Here is a 22,148-nt window from a genome sequence, read left to right on the forward strand (position 1 = left end):
TCCCCCCCCCCGGATAGTCACTCTTAGATGGATATGCATATGTACTGCAACAAAACACTCTTAAAGCCTAGCACACAATCAGACACTATATCTGTGGGTAAAAAATACAGGCGCACGCTACTCCATCTTAAATTTACTGTTTCAAAAAAGAATGTAATGTGCTTCAGGTAGGATGACTATCAGCTTGAGCACGTTCATGTGCAGAGTTCTCTAAAGCCCCATCCAAAGGCTGCTCACAGAATAAGCACAAGCTCAACCACTCCAATTCAGAACTGAGGGGAGCCACTAATATAACAACCAGAAATTATGAGAGAGAAAAGATGAGAGAAAAAAGCCACATTCCAGAAGACGTCATTCCTTGAATCAACCAGTCAGGTCATAAAAGATTTGAAGAAATTAAATTTAGCTTACAAAGCAATTCCAACTTCTGGAAGCGTCCTGACAAACAGGGGCCACATAAAAACGCACAAACGTTGACTATGGATGTGTAAAAGACGTGGAGACTATACATCTTCTAGACCCAGGTAGCTGTAGTCCCCTCTTGAAATAAAATGGTTGCCGTCTTGGAGACAAATTTGGCTCCAGAAAGTGGAATATTCAATATTGGTCTGTGTGGTGCAAGGTGACCCTCATGCACTGTTGCGTACAACACTACATAACTGCTAATTTCTCTAGGTTAATAGCAAACCCTGGGTCAAATAGTATCCCGCAGTCCTATGTAAGTAACTAACAATACTCAACTCCTTGCACTTTACTAAGTATCCCTTGAGCTCTGATGCAAAGCTATAGCTCCCATTTGTGTGATGCAAATACAGGGGTAAATAGATGGCAGAAAGAAGGTATTGGGATTTACATTTTTAAAATCTGCATCCTAAGACAATTTGCTAAAGAGGTGTGAATGTTATATGACAATTGGAATCATTCCATTCTAGACATGTAAGACTGGTTTCAACTTTAACTATCCTGCACTGGCAGACTTCACCCCAGAACATCAACACAGCCTTACTGATTAGGGACTTCTTTCATATTTGGTGCATGGCACTGTGCAAACTATGTGCACTTATTTTGTTCATCTTTTCCCTTTTGGCATTAAAATGTTATGACATCGCCTGATTTGCAGCATGAACAATGTTGCAATCAATGATGGATACTCGTAGGTTATAAAAGAGGTAGGTTTATTAGCTTAGTTGTAGGTTACAGATAAAGCCCCACCAGGAGCTGCATCCTGCCACTCAACCCTTACTACAACTGTCCACTCATCCAAGCACAAACACTGTCAACATTCCAACCATACAATGACCTAATTCACTGGCTGAGCAGCAGGGAACATTAGGCAGTGGGGAGAATACATAAGACAGCACGACGCTACAGCACATCTCCCCCTTATGAAAACAAGGAAATATACAACAGAACAGAAAAAGGCAAAACATCCCCATCAACAATCCTTCAAAAATATGAGTACCACCACATCGAAATAAACAAAACAGGTTAACACGCTGCTTCACTTTAATACTCAAATGGGATATAAGATGGTAAAGCAAGTTAATCAATACATTCCACAAATCCACAATACAAGTTAACAAATAACTCAAAACTTCCCTGCTCACCCAACAGAGAACACTAACTACCTGCTCCCCACTACATCATGCACACTATAGCAGGATGAGCCCGTTGCCTTCCACAACGCAACACTCAACAGGACTAGAGTTTCTTCCACCTCTACTGCATTGGGGTGTAACCATGTACCCCCATGATCATACACCAAAACAGAACCAGAGTTTCACCTACCTTCTACTGGATTGGGGTGTAAGCAAGTACGCCAATCACCATTCACTTAAACAGAACCAGGGTTTCACCTACCCTCAACTGCACTGGGATGTAACCACTTACCCCCTTAACACTGGGCCTAAAACAATGTCCCCACATCCTTAACCCCTTAGAAAGGATGATCAAAAACACAGTCCCAAATACAGACCAAGTGTTAGAAAGGGGGTCTTTGGTTGGCAGTCAGGTTACCCCCTGTCCAAGCAAGGGCCCTCACTCTAGTCAGAGTAAAAGAGAATCACCCTCAGCTAACCCCTGCTTACCCCCTTGGTAGCTTGGCACGAGCAATAGTCTTAACTTCAGAGTGCTAGGTGTAAAGTATTTGTACCAAACACACAGTAACTTAATGAAAACACTACAAAATGACAACACAGGTTTAGAAAAACAGAAAATATTTATCTAAGCAAAACAAGGCCAAAACGACAAAAATCCACAATACACAAGTCAAGTTATCACTAAAAATGTAAAAAGAGTCTTCATGCAATTTTAAACACAACGCTAACGCTGTTAGCGTGAAAATGTACTTTGGGTGCGTCAAAAATAATCCCGCACAGGTGAGTGTGCGTCAAAAAGGGCTTGCCAAGAGTCGATTCCACTCACGTGCGAGACCTTGCATTGTTTCTCCTTTATTCGAGTTGGCATGCGTCGTTTCCTCTCTCTGCAGGAGAGCGATGCGTCGATGCGGTCAGCAATCTCGGGTCCGGGCAGGCCTTATGTTGTTTTTACACACCCAGCAGTGCTTGCGTCAGAAATTCAGCTGCACGATGGTCCGAAAACCACGCAGCGCGGGTTGCGATCTCACCAGCCTCCGTCAGCGATGCTGCGTGTCGTTTTTCCAGCCGCGGGCGTCGATCTTCCGGTCGCATTGCAGGCAAGCGTCTATTTTCAGCCACGAAGCCGGCGGCATGTTGATTTTTCAACCGCAGATCAGTCTTGCATCAATCTTTTCCCCGCACAGCAGTCTGTGCGTGGATTTCTCACTCTGGGGCTGCCAGCTTCTCTTCTCAGGGCCTCAGGAACTGGATGGGCACCACGTGGCAGAGTAGTAGTCTCTCCAAAGGCTCCAGGTGCTGGCAGAGAGAAGTCTTTGCTGTCCCTGAGACTTCAAACAGGAGGCAAGCTCTAAATGAAGCCCACGGAGATCTTCACAAGAAGGAAGGCAACACAAAGTCCAGTCTTTGTCCTCTAGCACAGGCAGAAGTAGCAACTGCAGGATAGCCCCACAAAGCACAGTCACAGGCAGGGCAGCTCTTCCTCAGCTCTTCTCCAGGCAGTGGTTCCTCTTGGTTTCCAGAAGTGTTCTAAAGTCTGTGGTTTTGGATGCCCTTCTTATACCATTTTGCCCTTTGAAGTAGGCTTACTTCAAAGGAAAGTCTCTCTTGATTGTGAAATCCTGCCTTGCCAAGGCCCCAGACACACACCAGGGGGTTGGAGATTGCACTGTGTGAGGGCAGGCACAGCCCTATCAGGTGTGAGTGACCATTCCACCCCTCCAGGAAATGCAGACTACACCCCAGCTCCCGTTATGTCACTGTAAGTGAGAGGTGCAACCAGTCCAACTGTCAAACTGACCCAGACAGGGAATCCACAAACAGGCAGAGTCACATAAATGGTTTCAGCAAGAAAATGCCCACTTTCTAAAAGTGGCATTTTCAAACACACAATCTTAAAATCAACTTTACCAAAAGATGTATTTTTAAATTGTGAGCTCAGAGACCCCAAACTCAAAATGTCTATCCGCTCCCAAAGGGAATCTACACTTTATTCATATTTAAAGTTAGCCCCCATGTTAATCTATGAGAGGGACAGGCCTTGCAACAGTGAAAAACGAATTTAGCAATATTTCACTATCAGGACATATAACACACATTACCATATGTCCTGCCTTAACCATACACTGCACCCTGCCCTTCTGGTTACCTAGGGCCTACTGTAGGGGTGTCTTACATGTAAGAAAAGGGAAGGCTTAGGCCTGGAAAGTGGGTACACTTGCCAAGTCCAATTTACAGTTAAAAACTGCACACACAGACACTGCACTGGCAGGTCTGAGACATGATTACAGAGCTACTTAGGTGGGTGGCACAACCAGTGCTGCAGGCCCACTAGTAACATTTGGTTTACAGGCCCTGGGCACCTCTAGTGAACTTTACAAGGGACTTACTAGTAAATCAAATATGCCAATCATGGATAAACCAATTACATACACATTTTGTATAGGAACACTTGCACTTTAGCACTGGTTAGCAGTGGTAAGGTGCCCAGAGTAACAAAAACCAGAAAAAACGGAGTCCAGCTCACAACAACCTGGGAAAAAGAGGAAAAAAGTTAAGGGAGACCACGCCAAGGATGAAAAGTCTAACACCAAGATACTAATTGCACAATATTAAAATGTCACTCTGCACATGTGACTCTAGCATCAAACCACAAATTATACTTCTCTAAGATCAAACATGGCTTTGAAACTTCAGCCCAATAAACACACGCAAAGTATGGTAAGCAAAACTTCATGTTAAAATAACATGAGGGCGCACCTCTCATGTGTAACATACATGCCACAACTCCACTTTAAAAACACGAACCGGCATAAGATTTCTCAATTGAATACAGCATTAAAAAGTAATTTCAGCAGCAAAAAGCATTGTCAGCATAAACATAACATTACTCAATTCAACCCAACACAACTTTAAAATCCAGTATAACAGCACTGAAAACTACACTCAAGCAATGTATGGTATTGAGTAAAACGCACCTAACAGTATATCTGTTAAAAATTAAATTATTATCCGGAAACAATTCAGATACTCCACGTCGGTGAGCGACTTCTCACCCAAATAAATTGCCACTGATCATTTTATTCCATTTAAATGCATGCACAGTTCTTTATCCTTGTACGAAAAATTGGCACACATTTTCTCCACTGCACACAAGTTGTTCCCATGAGCCAGGTCGGCGCTCAAGTCTTCCTCTCAGAAAGCTTCCTGGAAACAGATCAGGTACCCAATGACCTCTCTTGCAGAATAGGGGGTGGGGAAACTCTGCAACCCAGTCAACAGGAAGACTGTAACTGTTACTCACAATGTGTGCCCTTAAGCACAGTGCTTTAAGTGGCTGCTGTGCACTCGTCAGATAATGTTTAAATGCGGACACCAGTTGCTCCTCCAACTGACTTTCCACTAGGTTGTCAAATGTTCAGTGCTATACATTTTCAACTCTGTACACACGCAGTTCATTTCCTCAATATACCCAGTCCATACAAGCAGGTAAAACATGTCTGGCTCCGTGCACAGCTGAGCAGACTACTTTCTCAATCTGCAGGCCACTGCACTTCCTGTTTGCTGTGCACCTAGTAGATTAAACAGCTTGCCTTGAAGTTAAACAGGTCACACTGTTGTATCCTAGCAATGTTAGCTGAGCTGCTGGAGTTCTAAAATGGCTTCAGCAGAGAGAGGCAGTTGCAGGAATGATGACACAGAAGACGTGAATGGGGTTTGTTGCTTGGATTCAGTAAACTATATATACTTCTAAATCAACCAGGCCCAGAACAGTTCTCAAAAATGCCGACGAGGATGGGATCCGCATATTCATCAGATTCAAGAGGCTGATCGCAAAAAAATAGGAGAAGCAACTTGCAACCGTCAACCCCTCTCTTAGTACGATTATGTGGATAACCTTTGTGAGCTGTGTCATTCAAGTCATTATTGGCAGAGCAGATCGTGTCTGGTGATGTTGGCTGTGCTACTGGAATGCATTCCTTTTTGAGCTATTGGAGGCTGTGAGTACACTGAGGCGGCTGCACTGAGGTAGTGTCCCACATTTTATATTAGCGGCGTGCCGAGAAGATACTTCACTTTGCCGAAACAGGGAAGAAAAGGAATTCGGCAAGTGCTACGTCGAGGGATCGTGGGGCATATCTGTAAACATTGTGGAGGATTGTGGTAGTTATAACCGTGTGTGTGTGTACATTTGAAAACACATGCGTGCATGTGTGTTCATTTGAATAGACCCTTCCGATCTGAGCCGCATGATGGTTGTCAACATCCAGCTGCATCGTAGTGTTTCCAGGGCAACGCAAAACAGACAACATGACGCATCAAAAGAGGAAATTGACGCATGATGGTCGTGAACATCTAGAGGCATCATAGTGTTTCTAGGGCAATGCGACCACGTTACGCGTCAAAAGAGGAAATCGTACCTGGACATCAAGGGGAAATCAACAAAGGAAATCAAGTTCAAGGAGGAGCGTCGGCCGGAAGGCTATGCTGGATAGTATAGTCTAAAACTATTTTGCAGATTGAATTGAATACTGAAACTAGTTTACCAGTTTGCGACAACAGCAGTGACTACTTTTGTTATTTTAGTCTGTTTTGTGTGGGGATTTGAATAGTTATATGCATAAAGTGCGTACAGTATAATTGTTGAGGATATTAATATATCAATTGGTTTGGGGTAAGAACTGCATATTGATTATTATTAATTAAGCCATATTTTAAAATCAATTTTTTGGGGGTTAAAATACATTTCGTTATGGATGCATCAATTTTAGCTCCCCAAAAATATTTACAAAGTCCAGGAACTCCGGTGATGGCTTGGGAAGATTGGCCTGAGTCTTTTGAGACTTATTTAGAGGCTGTTGGTAGAATAACTTTCAAAGCATCTAGGAAACTTGCGCTTTTGAAGCATTGCTTAGGCACAGAAGGGAAAAAGTTTTAAAAACCTTACCTAAAGCTACACGTAGTGTAACAAACAACCATGAAGGGGATGGGGAGGAAATGTCGGAAGCTGAGGACATTTCATTTGATGTGTATGTGAATGCTATGAAAGCTCTAGAAGATAACTGTGGTAAGAAAACTAGTATTGTGGTAGAGAGGCATATGTTTTTTTCAAGGTCACAATTACCGGATGAAGCTGTGGAACAATATGTATCTGCATTAAGAACATTAGCTGTTACTTATAAATTCAAGGATCTGCATGAGGAAACTGCGCGCGATCAATTCATAAATAGAACTAGTAACAAAAAGATTCAAGAAAAATTGATAGAGCTAAAGGATCCTTTGTTACAGAAAACTATCAAAGAAGCCAGACGCATAGAGAATACGTCTAGATATGTTAAAGAATTGAATGATGAACGTAGTCAAGAAAGCGTTAGCAATGGGAAAGTAAATATAATACACAAAGGACAACGGGATTCTGCTACTACGCAGAATAGTGTGGTTACAAAGGAAAAGCGTTTATGTTATGGATGTGGCAGTACAAAACACATGGCTGATGCAGCGACATGCCCAGCGTCTAAGGCGAAATACTTTAAATGCAAAAGGTTAGGACATTTTTCTCGTATATGTAGATCAGAGCATCTAAAGGAAAACAGACATAAGGTGAATTTAGTGAATGGAAATGATAGTTAAGTTTCTGATGATGGAACTGGAGGAAGCACAATTGAGGTACTAGTGGTATCAGATAGTGCTACTGAGGTATCAAATGTTGTGGGAGTGGTAAAGGATGGGTATCATCCTCCCAAATGTACTATGGAAATCAACGGTTTCAGAGTTATTTTGTGGGCAGATTCATGTTCTCCCTACACTATAGTTGATAGACAGGTATGGAAAAATGCGGGTGAGTGTAAATTGTTACCACCTGATGTGGAACCAGAAGGCTATTGTGGTGTGAAATTGCCCATGGTGGGTTACTTCAATTGTCAATTAAAGTATAAAGATAGACTGGCAGGTGGTAAAGTATATGTGGTTGATAAAGGAAAGACACTTTTGGGATGGAAAGAACAAAAAGCACTAGGCATAATACTAGACCCTAATCACCCTGAACAGGTGTTATTGACTGAAGAAAGAAAATGTGATAATTGGCAAGAAAAATATCCCAAATTATTTGCAAAAGATTTAGGGTGCTTAAAGAAATTTGAGCATTGTATAATCGTAAAGTCAGGGAGCGAGCCCAAAACTCACAAAGTGAGAAATGTTCCTTCAGCATTGAGAGCGCAACTTAAAGAGGAACTGGATCGATTGTGTGCTGCGGGTGTGATTGAACCAACAGTGTCTTCTGATTGGCTTAGTCCCATGGTTTTAGCTCGGAAACCTAATGAAAAGGTGCGTATGTGTGTGGATTTGAGAGACCTTAATCAAAGCATATGGGTAGACAATTTACCTCATATAAATGCCATGATTTTGAGTGTCAAGAAGCTAAATATTTTTCGTCCATCGACCTATCGAGTGCATATCATCAGATAAAATTACACCGTGAATCAAAACACCTTACCTCATTCATAACACAGGAGGGTGCATTTCAGGTTTTACGCATGCCTTTCGGTTTGGCTTCAGCCTCCTCGGTATTCCAAAGGATCATGGTTAAGATATTGGATGGAGAAGTGAACGTTCTGGTGTTTCAAGATGATATTTTAGTATGAGGGACCAATAAGGAAGATCACGATCACAAATTGGAGAAGGTATTATTTAAATTACAAGAGGCAGGTCTAACTGTAGGAATTGACAAATGTAAGTTTGGGGTTCAACAAGTGGACTATTTGGGTCTTACGTTATCTGCAGAAGGTGTGAAACCTAAGGTAAAACATTTGGATGCAATTGAATCAGCACCGGCTCCTGTGAACAAAGAGCAATTAAGTTCATTCTTGGGATTAGCTGATTATTATTCCAGATTTGTGCAAACTTTTGCTGACACAGTACATGTATTAAGGGAACTAATAAAGGGATTACAGTTTGAGCGGACACAAAAGTGTCAAAAAGAATTCACAAAAGTTAAGTCTGACATAGTAAACGCAGTCACATTGACACCATTCGATCCACAGGATGAATCAATTGTAGTGTTGGATGCTAGTGCATATGGTCTGGGGGCAGTATTGTTGCTGAAGAAAAAATAAGGTTATGAAAGAATCATTGCCTTTGCAACACATACTCTCAAAGAGGCAGAGGCAACCTATTCAGTAATTGAAAGAGAAGCGCTAGCTTGTTGGTGGGGTGTGGATCATTTCAAGACCTATATTTGGGGGACCACATTTGAGTTAAGGACTAATCACAAACCGTTGATTGATATTTTCAAAACAAAAGGGACCGGTAAAGCAACACCTAGGATTGCTAAGTGGCTGTATCGTTTACAACAGTGGTTCCCAAACTGTGCGCTGCGGCACCCCGGTGCGCCTTTAGAAGTTGCCAGCGGCGCCACGTGCATTTTGGAAACATGCTGCATCTAGGCAGCTTTGGTAAGTGCTTACAGAGTCTTATAAACGAAAGCATTATTCACAATGATCTTGTTTCTATCTGCTCCCTCGCACACGGCCTTTCCTGCTTCACAAAATCATTCCCCTGGAAGCCCCGTCCGAAAAACAGGAAAATATTTGGAAAGAACCGAGTTGATTTGTATTTGGAAAGAACCGAGTTAATTTGCTAGAAGTCAGGGTCAAGTTGCGTGCACTCCACGGCCGTGCAGGGGAGATTTATGATGCACCATTGATGTTAAAGAAAATTCGTGATTTTTGTAGCATACCGCTAAATACAATCACATTTACATATTTACATTTTTATTACTGAATGGTTTGCGCCTAAAAAAGAGACAGTAGTATGAAATTGTATGTAATGGGGCTATGTTTACTGATTTTAAGCATAACTACTGGAGCACATGATCTGTTTCCATGCCTCTGTATTTATTTTGTTGAACTACAAAAAACAAAAATGAGTTATTTCAGTGTTTTGGTTGGTCATGAGGCCCTTTTCTCATTATAAAGCACACCTTTCCTTTTTTCCCCATTTGTGTTTAAAAAATGCTATTTGAATTGTCTAAAATAAATTATAGGCCCACAGTCCTCCCTCACTTGCATGCCCAAATCAGATTACTTACTGAGTCTTACTGCCAAGGAAAGGCAATTTTCGTTGGGAGGCCAGAAAAACGGCTACAGGAGGTACAAAACGAGTGGAACTTGGAAAGCACAGTTATCAAAAGCTGAAGGCTTTGAAATAATTTAGAAACTGCAGAGTGGGAGTGTGAACGACAGTGCTTAATTTGTAAATAAAAATGTGCCGGTGCCCAAAGCCCTCCTCTTAAACATGTGGCTGCTGCAATTAAATGTGGGAAAACAGAATACTGAGGCAGTGTAATCCTGAAGCCATCTCAAGCCTCTTCAATGATTTTAAAGAAACTCCCTGCCCCTTCAGCTCACTCTTGGAGCTTTCTGTTTTTTCCCATTGTGACACTACTTTGTTTTTTCTCTTCTTCAGTCTTTCCCATACATGTCTTTTGCTTGCAGTAAATACTTGAGGCAGAAAAATAAGTGCTGCCCCTAAAAAATAAGTGCTGGTGCTGTGAACCGGAAACAAGCACAAAATAAGCACTGATGAATGAACAAGTACTGTTAAGTAGTGTTAGAGGAGAAAGTGTCCAGATTGAAGGCAGAATGTGTGCTCCAAAGGTGAAGTGTGAGGTGTGTGTGGTCAAGGCAAAGTAATGACGTTGTAAACAGAGAAGAAAATATGTGCATGGAGGACAGCAAGTGTGACACAGAGGGAAGATGTGGCTACTTTTTTTGGCCGTTCAAAAAAGGTTGCTAATTCATGGAAACATTTTTGGCCCTTAATATTGTATTGTTTCTGACTTAACTGATTAAAAAGAATTCTTAAAGTAAACAACTTATATTTTTATTTTGTTACCAATATGATAATACCTTCATCGACTTCATCCTAATTATTTGTAGGGAGAAAAATTAAAGTACTACTGAGGCTGGGCTTACATCGCCTACCTGAAAAAAAGTGACATAATGGGGAGCCACGGGCAATGGCCAATATAGGTGAAGGGAGCCGCGGGTCGAAAAAGTTTGGGAACCACTAGTTTACAAGAATATATTTTCAGTTTAAAATATGTTCCAGGCAAGAAAAATTGTAATGCAGATTGTCTATCTATATTACCGCCAGAAAATGGAAATGAGAACGTTGAGGAGGATGGTGAAGAGTGGTTGGTAGCGAGAGTCAACGACTCATGTTATGGAGCAATAACTGAGGAGGAATGGAGACTAGCCATTTTGGAGGTTAATATTTTGAAGCAGATTTCTGCATGTCTGACCAATACTGATAGTTCAATGGAATGTGTGAAGGAGAAGTATGGATATTATAAAATGATTTGGTCGGAATTGTCAGAATTAGATGGCATCTTAAGAAGGAATGGAAGATTGGTAGTTCCTACAAGTCTACGTGTTAGACTGCTCACTTTGTTACATGAAGGACATGGGGGTATGTCTAGCATGAAAAGAGGAGCGCAGGTGGATTTTTGGTAGCCAAGTATGGATAAAGACATAGAAAGATTTGTGCGAGCGTGTGTCACATGCATGTGTAGTGACAAAAGTCATAAATAAGAGGACACAACCATTGTATCTACTCAATTTCTGAGGAAGCCTTGGCATAAACTAGCTATTGATATATGTGGTCCATTCAGTAGCAAAGGTGTAGAAGGAAAATGGGCTATTGTTCTTGTGGATTATTTCTCTAAGTGGCCTGAAGTAGCATTTGTAAAGGACATTAGAGCTGGATGTGTGATCAATTTCTGTGAAGAAATATTCAGGAGAGAGGGCTACCCTGAGTGTTTGGTCAGTGACAATGGCCCACAGTTTATTGCTGAGGATTTTCAACAATTTTTAAGGAGAACTGGAATTACACATCATAGGACAGCGGTATATCATCCAAGAGAAAATGGTTTTGTGGAGAGATTTAACCACGTATTAAAAGAATGCATACTGTTAGCAGAGGAAAATGGCAAGAGTGTGGTGGAAGCGGTTAAAGAAATATTGTGGAACTACTGCAATACACCTCATACAGCTACCGGGGAAACTCCATTTTCTTTATTGAAGGTTAGACAGGCAATTACGGTGGCAACACCTACCTGGATGCATAAAGCTATGGATACGATGCATGACAAAGATGGCTTGGAGCAAAGTGTGGTACGTAAAGTGGCTAAATATCAAGAGAAGTATGTTCATAGACATAATATCAAAGTTAAAAAGAACAGCTGCAGATTCATGGTGGGAGATTGGGTAAAGACTGCTCTGGTAGGCCAGAAACAAAATCTCAGCAGGTGATCTAAACCTAAGGATGTTAAAAAGGTGTGGGGCAACTGTGTGTGGGTGAATGATGGCAAGAAGTGGAATGTAAGGAAAGTTACGTTGTGCAATGAATTGGAACAGAAAATCTGGATGGATAAAGAAAACAAGATAAAACCTCTATTGGAAGCTAAGTTGGAAAATGAAAGACGTTCTGATGAGGTAAAACCACTATCAGTAGTAGAACTGGAGAAAGAAAAGCATTCCAGAGCAAGACCAGTCTGGTGAAAGGCTTGTAATACCCAATTGTAATTTCTTTATATGCATGTATTTTATTAGTGGGGATGTTAATATGTTTAGATTTTCCTAAGTAATATGCGTATATAAAATATATGTTGGTAAGAAATGTTATGTATTTCAAAGGAATGTCATGTTTTTGATTGGAGGTTTTGGAAAAAGGGAGATATGTTGTATCCTAGCAATGTTAGCTGAGCTGCTGGAGTTCTAGAATGGCTTCAGCAGAGAGAGGCAGTTGCGGGAGTGATGACACAGAGAAGACGTGAATGGGGTTTGTTGCTTGGATTGAATAAACTATTTATACTTATAAATCTACTGGGCCCAGAAGAGTTCTTAAAACACACACCCTCTAACTTCGGGTGAGTACAGGCCGTCTGGTAGAAAACACACTGGTGGGGCTCCCAGGGTGTTCTTCTTCACTTCAATCTTCAGTTTCTTTTGCTTCATATTTTTCTCTTAGATTTTCTATCTTTCTACTCTTAGTAATCTGCTTCCTCCTTAGATTTTTTTGTAGGTTCAGTTTATTTCTTTTTTCATGCACTTGTCCTTCTTTAAATCGTCACCACTGTTGCAATCAATGATGGGTACTTGGAGGTTATAAAAGAGGTAGGTTTATTAGCTTAGTTGTAGGTTACAGATAAAGCCCCACCAGGAGCAGCATCCTGCCGCTCAGCCATTCTCACCCCAACTGTCCACTCATCCAAGCACAAACACTGTCAACATTCCAATCATACAATGGCCTCATTCACTGGCTGAGCAGCAGGGAACATTAAGGTAGTGAGGAGAATACATAAGATAGCAAGAGGCTACAACAAACAGCTTTACGAGAAAAGAAAACAATGTCTGCTCTCAGGACGCTCGCAAGAGACGGCAAAGTCATTATCCTATATTTTGACTTTCTTCTAAAAAGATTTGCATGGCGTAGGGCTCTTTTTGTATACAAAAAGCATATTTAGTAAACTCCTCAGCACCAACATACTCTACAATATCTAACGCAAGCAAAGAACTGTACCAGTGCTTAATTTCAGGTGGTGGCTACCGGTGGAGGGCACCAGAACTTATTTCTCCACTTCAGATATGTACTGGAGTGAGAGAGTGAAAAACACACAGATCGGAAAGATGAAGACAAGAAAGAAGGGAGGAAGCCAGAACATTACTAAGAGAGAAAGAGCAGCAGAGGCTCTCGGGTAGTGGATTAAAGACTACCAGCCTTGGTATTATCTGTACAGATGTTTAATTACACCAGCCGCTAGCTTCTGAGCAGAGCTTCAGGCACTGGCACTCTTTCTTTCACAAGTTAAGCATGGACGATACCCCTTACTCCACGAAAACAAGAGTTCTGAATCTCTTCAGGCAACTATGGTGGGCGGGAACTAGAAAGGTTTTTGGAGACGTGCTGGCAGAATTTATGTAACCAAATCAGTTACATTCATCTGTGAGTTGGAAGGAAAATATCGCTTCTAGGGCTCAGGCACCTTCTAAAAATAACAACTAACCAGAGAGAAAATAAGCATTGACAGAGCCAATAGATTTTGCCTTTGAGATTTACTGGCTGTGCCAATGCCTTTTGCTCATGCTGTACAGCATCAGCAAAAATGCTGATGCTGTACAGCATGAACAAAAGGAAAAGAAAGTGAGATGACGTCGCCATATCAATTTGCAGGTACGTATGTGTCGCGATGTACGAGCTCAACACAGGTGCCTCTTTTTATTTTTATTTATTGATTAAAGATAGGGGAATAAGGATGGGGGTAGCGGGAGGGAGCAGGAAGGGAATAGAAGCACATGAGAAAGGAAGCAACAATGAAGGCAGGGAGAGCCATACATATGACAGAGCATGGGAGAGAACGGAGAAGCACATGGGCAAGCACAACATGGAGTGAAGGTGACAGAAGCACATGGCCGAGAAAGATCAATAAGGAGAGAGCACTTGAGACAGAAGGACATGGATAAGAGAGCAACACAGTGCAATGAGAAGAAGCACAAGAGGGAGACAGCTGGAAGACACATGATCTATCACAGAATGCTTAAGCAAAAAGAAACAAAATAGTTCTCTAAAACTAAGCAGTGGAAGGACATAAGAAAACAAACAGTTCATGAACGGAATGCAGAACAAATCAAACATTCAACCCCAATCACAGATCTGGGTTTAATCCATCAGTTAATTTTCTCCCCAGGCCATTCCAGTTTGGACCCAGCCATATGCAAATCAGTCTTGACCCTGTTCCCCATGGGAACAGTCCAGCTTGAACTGCCAGACCAGCTCCTCTCTGAACCAGAAACAAGCATCCTGGGACCGATTTCGGGGTGTCACCCCTATTCATCCAGGCTAGCTTGAATCTGGTGGCATAGTGAGCATGGGACCCACGTCTGGGCATACCCTTCCCACTTGGGGCGACAAATGCAAAAAGAACAGTTGATGGATGGAATGCAGAACAAATCCAACATTCACCCCCAGTCACAGATCTGGGTTTAATCCATCAGTTATTTTGCTCACCATGCCATTCCAGTTTGGACCCAGCCATATACAAATCAGTCTTGACCCTGTTCCCCATGGGAAAATGAGAGACAACGAAGCCAACCAATGGTAAGCAATGGGTGGCCATTAAGCCCAATGTAAATTCTTGGTAAGCGAATAATACTTCTTTGGCAACTGGACAGCACCTGATTTTAGCAGGATACCCCATCTGTAATACAAAGTAACATTACACCATCAATGAGAATGTCAGCTATTGCTTTGTTGGAATTCTGTGACATGAGATGAATTCCCAGAAGGTGCATTTATGGACTGCTGCCACTTCATAGGATTATGTGCCACAAATTAGGACCCCAATACATCTAGAAGAAGCCTCCTCCCTCTAAGAGGTAATCCGAGACTGAGTCGGATTTTTTCCTCTGGTAAATGTAACCATCTGACTCGGTTCAAAGTGAGTTATCACTAAATACAACCATGCCGAGCTTCCAAAAGGAATACACCTTATCAACTATTAGATCCAGATCTTTCATTATTATTACAGCCAGCTATCTTGTATAGAAATAGCACTTACGTGTTGTAGGTATCCAGGACAGTTTTACCAAACTTTGTTAAAATAATAATAGCAGAGATGGGACAGATGATGACTATTGTAATCTAGGGAATGCTTAAAACAGATTTACTAGATAATCCTAAACCAAAACTCATTCTCTTAGAACATGTCCCTTTCTTGGATAATGACAATGTTGAAGTTAGTTGCAGAAATGGCACTGAAGAATAAAACTCTCGAATGGCAGAATTAAAGAGGAGCCACACATTCAGTCACCTGCACTGTGGACAAGCTGAATGAAGAAACCGACCCTTTCCTAATTGTCATGAAAAAATTGAGCAGGAAGCAAGATACGGTGCAAACACCAAAACCTCGTAATACCGATTTAGCAGCATAAGTGGAGTAAAGTGTGACACTGCTTTTAGAATGGGAAGACCTGGACCACAAAATAAAACCACTCACATTACTGTTGAGGACACTTCTGATTCAGAGACCACAGATCAATGCACTAGATTAGAGCAGAAAGACGCAGTGCAAATTGCGAAAGAGGAAATAAAGAAACCAAACTAAGTGTTTCTTCCAACAGGATTTGCTGTGTTTACAAAGACAAACTCATAAATATCTGACTATATCTTCCGACACAATGCTGCTGATCTGAGCTAAATTGCGATCTGTTTTAGCTTGCTCTAGCTGGCTGCCAAGCAAAGGAAGTTTATAACTGATCTATGGCCGCAGTCACTGAGGTACAGAAGTGTGAGGCAGGAGAAGGCTACACCACAACAAAGTTTTCGGTAGAAACATAAATAAAACGCTTTGTTTTACAAACTAAACTTTGCAGGAATTTCTATATCCTGAAACATGATGAACGTTTTGTGGGCTAAAGTAATCCAAGATTCTTTAAGCTTACTTTTCGTGATTCATACAAAGTTAAAATCCGAATTACTATTTCTCTGTTTTAATTATGTATGTTTTAATTTTAAATTAACATACTTGAAAAATCGAAAAAAATAGGAAAGCCAGTACATAATTAGCATTTACCTTTAATCATACACGTTGGACACTATTTGGAGTGTCATGAAATATAGGAGCAGACTTGATATTTACACATTTTCCAGTTGGTACCGTGATCATGTGTTACAATTTCACCAGCAAAGTTACCTCTACGAGTTTCTACCATATCAGTGTCAAGGTAAAACTGCATTACAATATACAAAAAGTATGATGCACCACCACTTGCAAATGATTTGTAAAAAGAAGGGAGTGGAAACAAGAGGCCCAATGTAAAAATACATTTTGTGGTGACAAATCCTGAAATTGAAAAAAATCACATGGTTTGTGACTGCAAAAGTGCTTTCTACAATGCACAGAAGCCCCTTTACAAGTCTGAAAAGTTTTTCCTACCTGTAAAAGCCTTTTGTAACTCTCTTCCAATCGCAAATATGAGGGATTGTGAAAATGGCATCCCGAATTTGCCATTCAGAAAGATATGTGTAGGAAAGTAGTTTTTATATGGCATGGTTACCCCCACTATTTTTCCTGCTGTTAGTGTGTTTTGACTGTGTAACCAGGACCCCAGTGACTGTGCTCTCTCCCTCTAAATGTGGTTGGTTGGGGCTTCACACACCCCACATTTGGCATACTGGTGCCCCGATGCAAGTCCCTAGTATATAGCACTCAGGGCATTGGGGCACCAGGGGTTCCCCATGGGCTGCAACATGTGTTAAGTAATCCATAGGAGCCCATGTAAAATGTGTCTGCAGGCCTGCTATTGCAGCCTGCATGAAAAGGTGCATACACCCTTTCACTTCAAGTCACTGCACCAGGGAACTGTAAATCCCCCCCTATCATAGGCCCATTTAGCCCAGAGAGCTGGTACCTGTGTGTGAGGGCACCCCTGCATGAGCAGAGGTGCCCCTATGAACTCCAGCTCCATGTTACTGGACTTCATAAGTGCGGGGACATCATTTTACACATGTACTGGACACAGGTCACTTACCTGTGTCCAGCTACATAATGACAACTCCAAACCTGGGCATGTTTGGCATCAAACATGTCAGAATCATACCTCAATACCGTTGCCAGTATTGGTTGTATGATTCCATACACTCTGGGGACTCCTTGGAGGACCCCCAGCATTGCTCCTACCAGCTTTCTGGGGTTTTCCAGACAGCCCAAGCCTCTGCCACTCCTCAGACGGGTTTCTACCCTCCTGCTGCTTGACCAGCTCAAGCAGAGGAAGGCAGAACAAAGGATTTCCTGTGGAGAGGGAGGTAACACACTCTCCCTTGGAAATGGGTGTTACATAGCTTAGGAGGGGTAGCCTCCCCAAGCCAATGGTTACTTTGAAGAGCACATTTAGTGCCCTCCTTGTATAAACCGGTTTGCACCAGTCCACTGGACAATGGAAAGGGGAGCAACCACTACCCTGTCCATCACCACCCCAGGGGTGGTGTCCAGAGCTCCTCCAGGTGGCCACTTGATTCTACCATCTTGCATCCAAGGTGGGCAGAGGCCTCTGGGAGCATCTGAGTGGCCAGGACAGGCAGGTGACATCCCACCCCCCTCGTGATAGGCGGTCACCCTGCTAGATGGACTATCCCCCTTCCTGGGCTAATTAGTGTCCCCCTCTTGGGTGGGTCCTCAGATTCAACATGCAAGATTCAAGCAGGACTCCTCTGCAATGTTTACTTCCCCTTCTGGCTACTGGAACTGTAACTGGAACCGACAATCTGCATCCACAGTGACGACTTTGCTTGTAACATTGTTTCAACAGCTCCTTCCAGCAAATGCAACATTTTCCCAGCTGTGCATCCTCTGAGGGTGAGAAGTCTTCAGTCTGCACGAGAAGCAAGAAGGAATCTCCCTTGGAGTGAAGGAGGCACTCCTCTGCATCCGCAGGCACCAACTGCAACGACGACCGGCTGCAAGGATCTCCTCTCTTCCAGAGCTGCGTGGAATCTGCATCATGGGTGGTGGTCTGGAGTGGTCCCCTCGGCCCTCCCTCTCCGCCAGCTGTCCAACTTTGGAGATGGTAAGCCCTTGCCTCTCCAGACTGGACAGTACCCCCGTGAACCGCATCTCTTGCAGCTACCAAGGCTTGTTGGCTACTCCTATAAGGGATCTTCAGGCTCTGTGTAGCTTCAGTCTCCAAGCACTCTTCCGTGCAACACAGAGCCCTCTGCGTGCTTCTCCAGCGATGTGGGAATCCTCTCTAGGTGTGCTGCATGGGCCTCACTGCGACTCCTGTGCTTGCTTCCTGTGGGGGCTGCCTCCTCTTCATGTGACTCTCCTCACAGTCCACGGAGGGGAGTCCCGGGTGACCCTGAGCAGAGTCCCCCTGGATCTTGCTGGTCCCCCAGCAGCTCCGCATTTGTTCTACCACAACATTTACCTTTGCCAAGGCTTGTTGGTGGTTTTTCCACACCACTGACCGACTGCAATCCTTCTTCTAGTGTGGGACATTGACTGCATCACTTCATGAACTCTTCAGCTGCTCCAGTGCTACACTGCTACACTGCTGACTGTCTTCGTTCACCGTCGACCTAGTCCTGCATCCACAGACAGGTGGGTAATGGCTCCTGCCACGACCGGACACTCCAACGTGAACTGGACTTGGTCACCTTCCTTTAATGGTCTTACTCTTCCAGGATTCACCTTTGGGTTGTGCCAGTCTTGTCTGGGTCTTGCATAATCCTTCTCTGAAGTCCTTTTGGTGGGTTTGGGGAAAACCAGATACTTACCTCTTTTCTCCAGGGAATTTGGGGGAGGGGACAATCTGGTGCTTACCTTGTGGGTTTTCAAGTTCCCCAAGCTCCCCTCTACTGATTCCAAACCTTTGGGGGGGAGGGGGTGATTTTCACATTCCACTTACTTAGTATATGGTCTGGTCTCCCCCCCAGAGCCTTCAGTATTGTCTATCGCTTTCACTGTTTTCTATTGCCTTTTATGCTAATCGCTGAATCCTAATGTGTACATCATAGTGTGTCTACTTACCTCTAGTTTGGGGTATTGCCTATACAGTATTATGGTATTTGTGGTACCATAATAAAGTACCTTTATTTTTGTAACACTGTGTGGTCCTTTCATGTGTGTAAGTGCTGTGAGACTACTGTGGTATTGCATACGCTTTGCATGTCCTCCTAGATAAGTATTGGCTGCTCATCCACAGCTACCTCTAGAGAGCCCTGGCTTCCTAGACACTGCCTACACCTCACTAACAGGGGATGCCTGGACCTGGTATGAGGGGTAACACCATAGGTGCTCACAAACACCAGCCCAGCTTCCTACAATATGTATCATTTTTTGTGACTCTAATTGATTAGTTAAAGACCATCAATTGGAATCCTAATTGATTCACAAGAAGAAAGCTATCCAGTGTGACAGCAATTCCTTTGAGAATCGTGTTAGTTGCCTCAAAGTGGGTGGGGGTGGTCTGGGAAGGAGCAGGCAGCGAGGACTACTGCATGATGCTCCTAATATCTCCCAAAACAGGAAAGAAAATGTTACTTACCCTCTAAACATCTGTTTGTAGCGTGCAGTGCTGTAGATTCACATACTTTGCACACTCTTGCTATCCAGTGTGGGGTTTTGACATTATACCTTGTTTTTCTTTCAAGGACCTTCAAATCATGGGTTTCTATGCGACTCCTTCCTTTGTCCACAAGCACCTAGAAGTAGACTCCACTTTAGACTGTTTTTTACACTCAGCAAGTAGCGTGCAGCGTAAAAGCAATAAGGTGTGCCCCCTGCACTGTAACTATTCTGTCGAGACTAAATGGATGAGTCCCTACTGTAGATTATTTGGTCAACCCGACTTGATGTGGAATGTCAATACATTTTCTTTAAACAATATTATTTTAAGGTTTTTCAAAAATCATCTGATTTGGTTTTATTCATTAGAAGGCTGAAAGTATTAGAGTGCTACAGACCCTGTACACCAGAGTACCTGCCCATATGCTTATTGCACTTCAAATTAATACCTGATTATCTGAGTGCTTCGTGATTGTAGGTTCCAGGTGCACTGAGGGGCCAGCTCCCATAGGCATCATGGGCTTGTTCAAGATGACCTTGGGCATGATACAGAAGACTCTGAATTTAAACTGGGCTCCTCCAGGTGCAGGTCAGGTCTGAAGTACACTCACTTTTTCAAAGTCAGGCTCAGTCTAGGTGTCTGATTTTGAACTCAGTGTAGTCGGTAGTCCAGTCTGTTTTTGAGTAAATTGGGTAGATTATGCTGCAGCAATCCAGATGAGCCACATCTAGGCTTCTTATGAGAGCTACTGAGTGGCTACTTTAAAGCAACACAGGGATCTTGGTGTGCATTGAGAGATAGACGTTGATACTATACAACACAGGGTGAAGACTGACCAGAGTCAAAGGTTACACCCAGATTTAGTATGTACAAAAGAATCAACGAGGCTAGCCTGACACATATTGGCCAGCCTTATCGTATTAAGTGGTAGGCTAACTTTCCCTGCAATGTGCCTGAATGGCCCAAGACTGGAATTCTTGAATAGGCAATAGCTATTATTTCCCAGAGCGGACTAAAGCTGCAGCATCCATTAGATTCAATCAACACAATCTGATAGCTGGAGCCAGCATTCATAGGGATTGAATTAGGAGCTGTGCAGGACAGGAAATTACATCTATTGGCTACTATTGATTTAATTGAAAGGCCTTGGGCTAGAGGTGAGAGCAGAGTTAATGGGTGGGGTAGGGGAGAGGTAGAGGAGGAACGACCAGACAAAGAAGTTTAGAAGGGAAGTTAACTTGTAGATGCATAAATAAGAAAGACATTGTCACAAGGTGCATAGGTGTAAGAAGAGCTAAGTTAATATGTGACAAATTGACAACTACCAGATCAGTGCCATGCTGTTGTCTTAGCTAACATACTGGAAGCAGGGTAAGTCTCCTTTAACCACATTGTCTCTCTTACTTTGAAATGTCATTTACTACTAATAATGAAAGTGGATATTCTTGTAGGAGGAAATCCGACAAGGTCAGGAGGATGCCTCATTACGTAAAATAGAAAGAACAAAGGTCTCTGGGATCCCAAAAATGTTATGGGTGTGCACAGAGGCAGAAGGCAGCAGGATAACACAAGGCAAGCTGATTCTCTTTTGAGCTGTCACCTTCCTAGTGCTTCGCCTCTCACCCTCACAAATGCAGAGTACCTGTATAGCTGAGGTCTGAAGTACGTCCCAACTAGGGCTCATCTGACTATCCCATGTTTGCCTTTCAGAGCCTTCCAGAGTCTTCGAGGACAGGCATGAACTCCTACTTAAAATGTAACCTTCCTTCAGCCTACCCGAACTAGGTAGAATATGGGTGCTTATGTACATTCTGCTCAGGTTTTTAACCATGATTGCTACTCCACATCCTTCCTCCTTCGTAGGATGTATCTGGTCAGCAGCAAACAGTGTCACTGACTTTAAAAAATTAGTATCATAAAATGGTACATGGCTACTGATTATGTCACCAATGCCCATTCCTGCCCTTTTGGTGTCTCCTTTTACTCACTCAGCAGCATCTCTGCCCTGTGCATGTCATGATAGCCCTCCACCTTCTCTGCTGTACAGGCTCACAGCATCCCACTACCCCGGTGTCTAAGCTGCTTAATCCTAATTAGAAGTATAATTTAAGCATTCCTCACACACCCTCTCCCATCACACCCCCAGACGATCTATCCAACAACTCGGAAGTCATAACACACAACATGAAAATATCATGCTAGCTCAAAACGAAAAAACAGCACCCTCCCAGCCACACACCCCACACAGTGTAGCTTGTTCACAGTGTAAGTGTTTCATTGCAGCACATAGTGCTATACAGATGCTGCAACGCAATACAATTTGATAATAAGGTGTAATAAAAAAAAATGTGTGTCATTACTGCTGAATTCTGGGGAGGAGGATGGATACGTGTGATTCTACAGCACATCCTACAAACAGATGCTTGCATGG

The 22,148-nt window shown here is 42.8% G+C and overlaps 1 protein-coding gene across 1 annotated transcript in view; it reads right to left on the bottom strand.

Moving 5' to 3' along the window:
• Nucleotides 1-22,148, bottom strand: part of SMAD3 (SMAD family member 3) — a 419,114-nt gene that overhangs the window by 217,121 nt on the left and 179,845 nt on the right. The gene's annotated exons all lie outside the window — the stretch shown is intronic.

The sequence above is a fragment of the Pleurodeles waltl genome, chromosome 3_1, assembly GCF_031143425.1.
Source record: "Pleurodeles waltl isolate 20211129_DDA chromosome 3_1, aPleWal1.hap1.20221129, whole genome shotgun sequence".
NCBI classification, from domain to species: Eukaryota; Metazoa; Chordata; class Amphibia; order Caudata; family Salamandridae; genus Pleurodeles; species Pleurodeles waltl.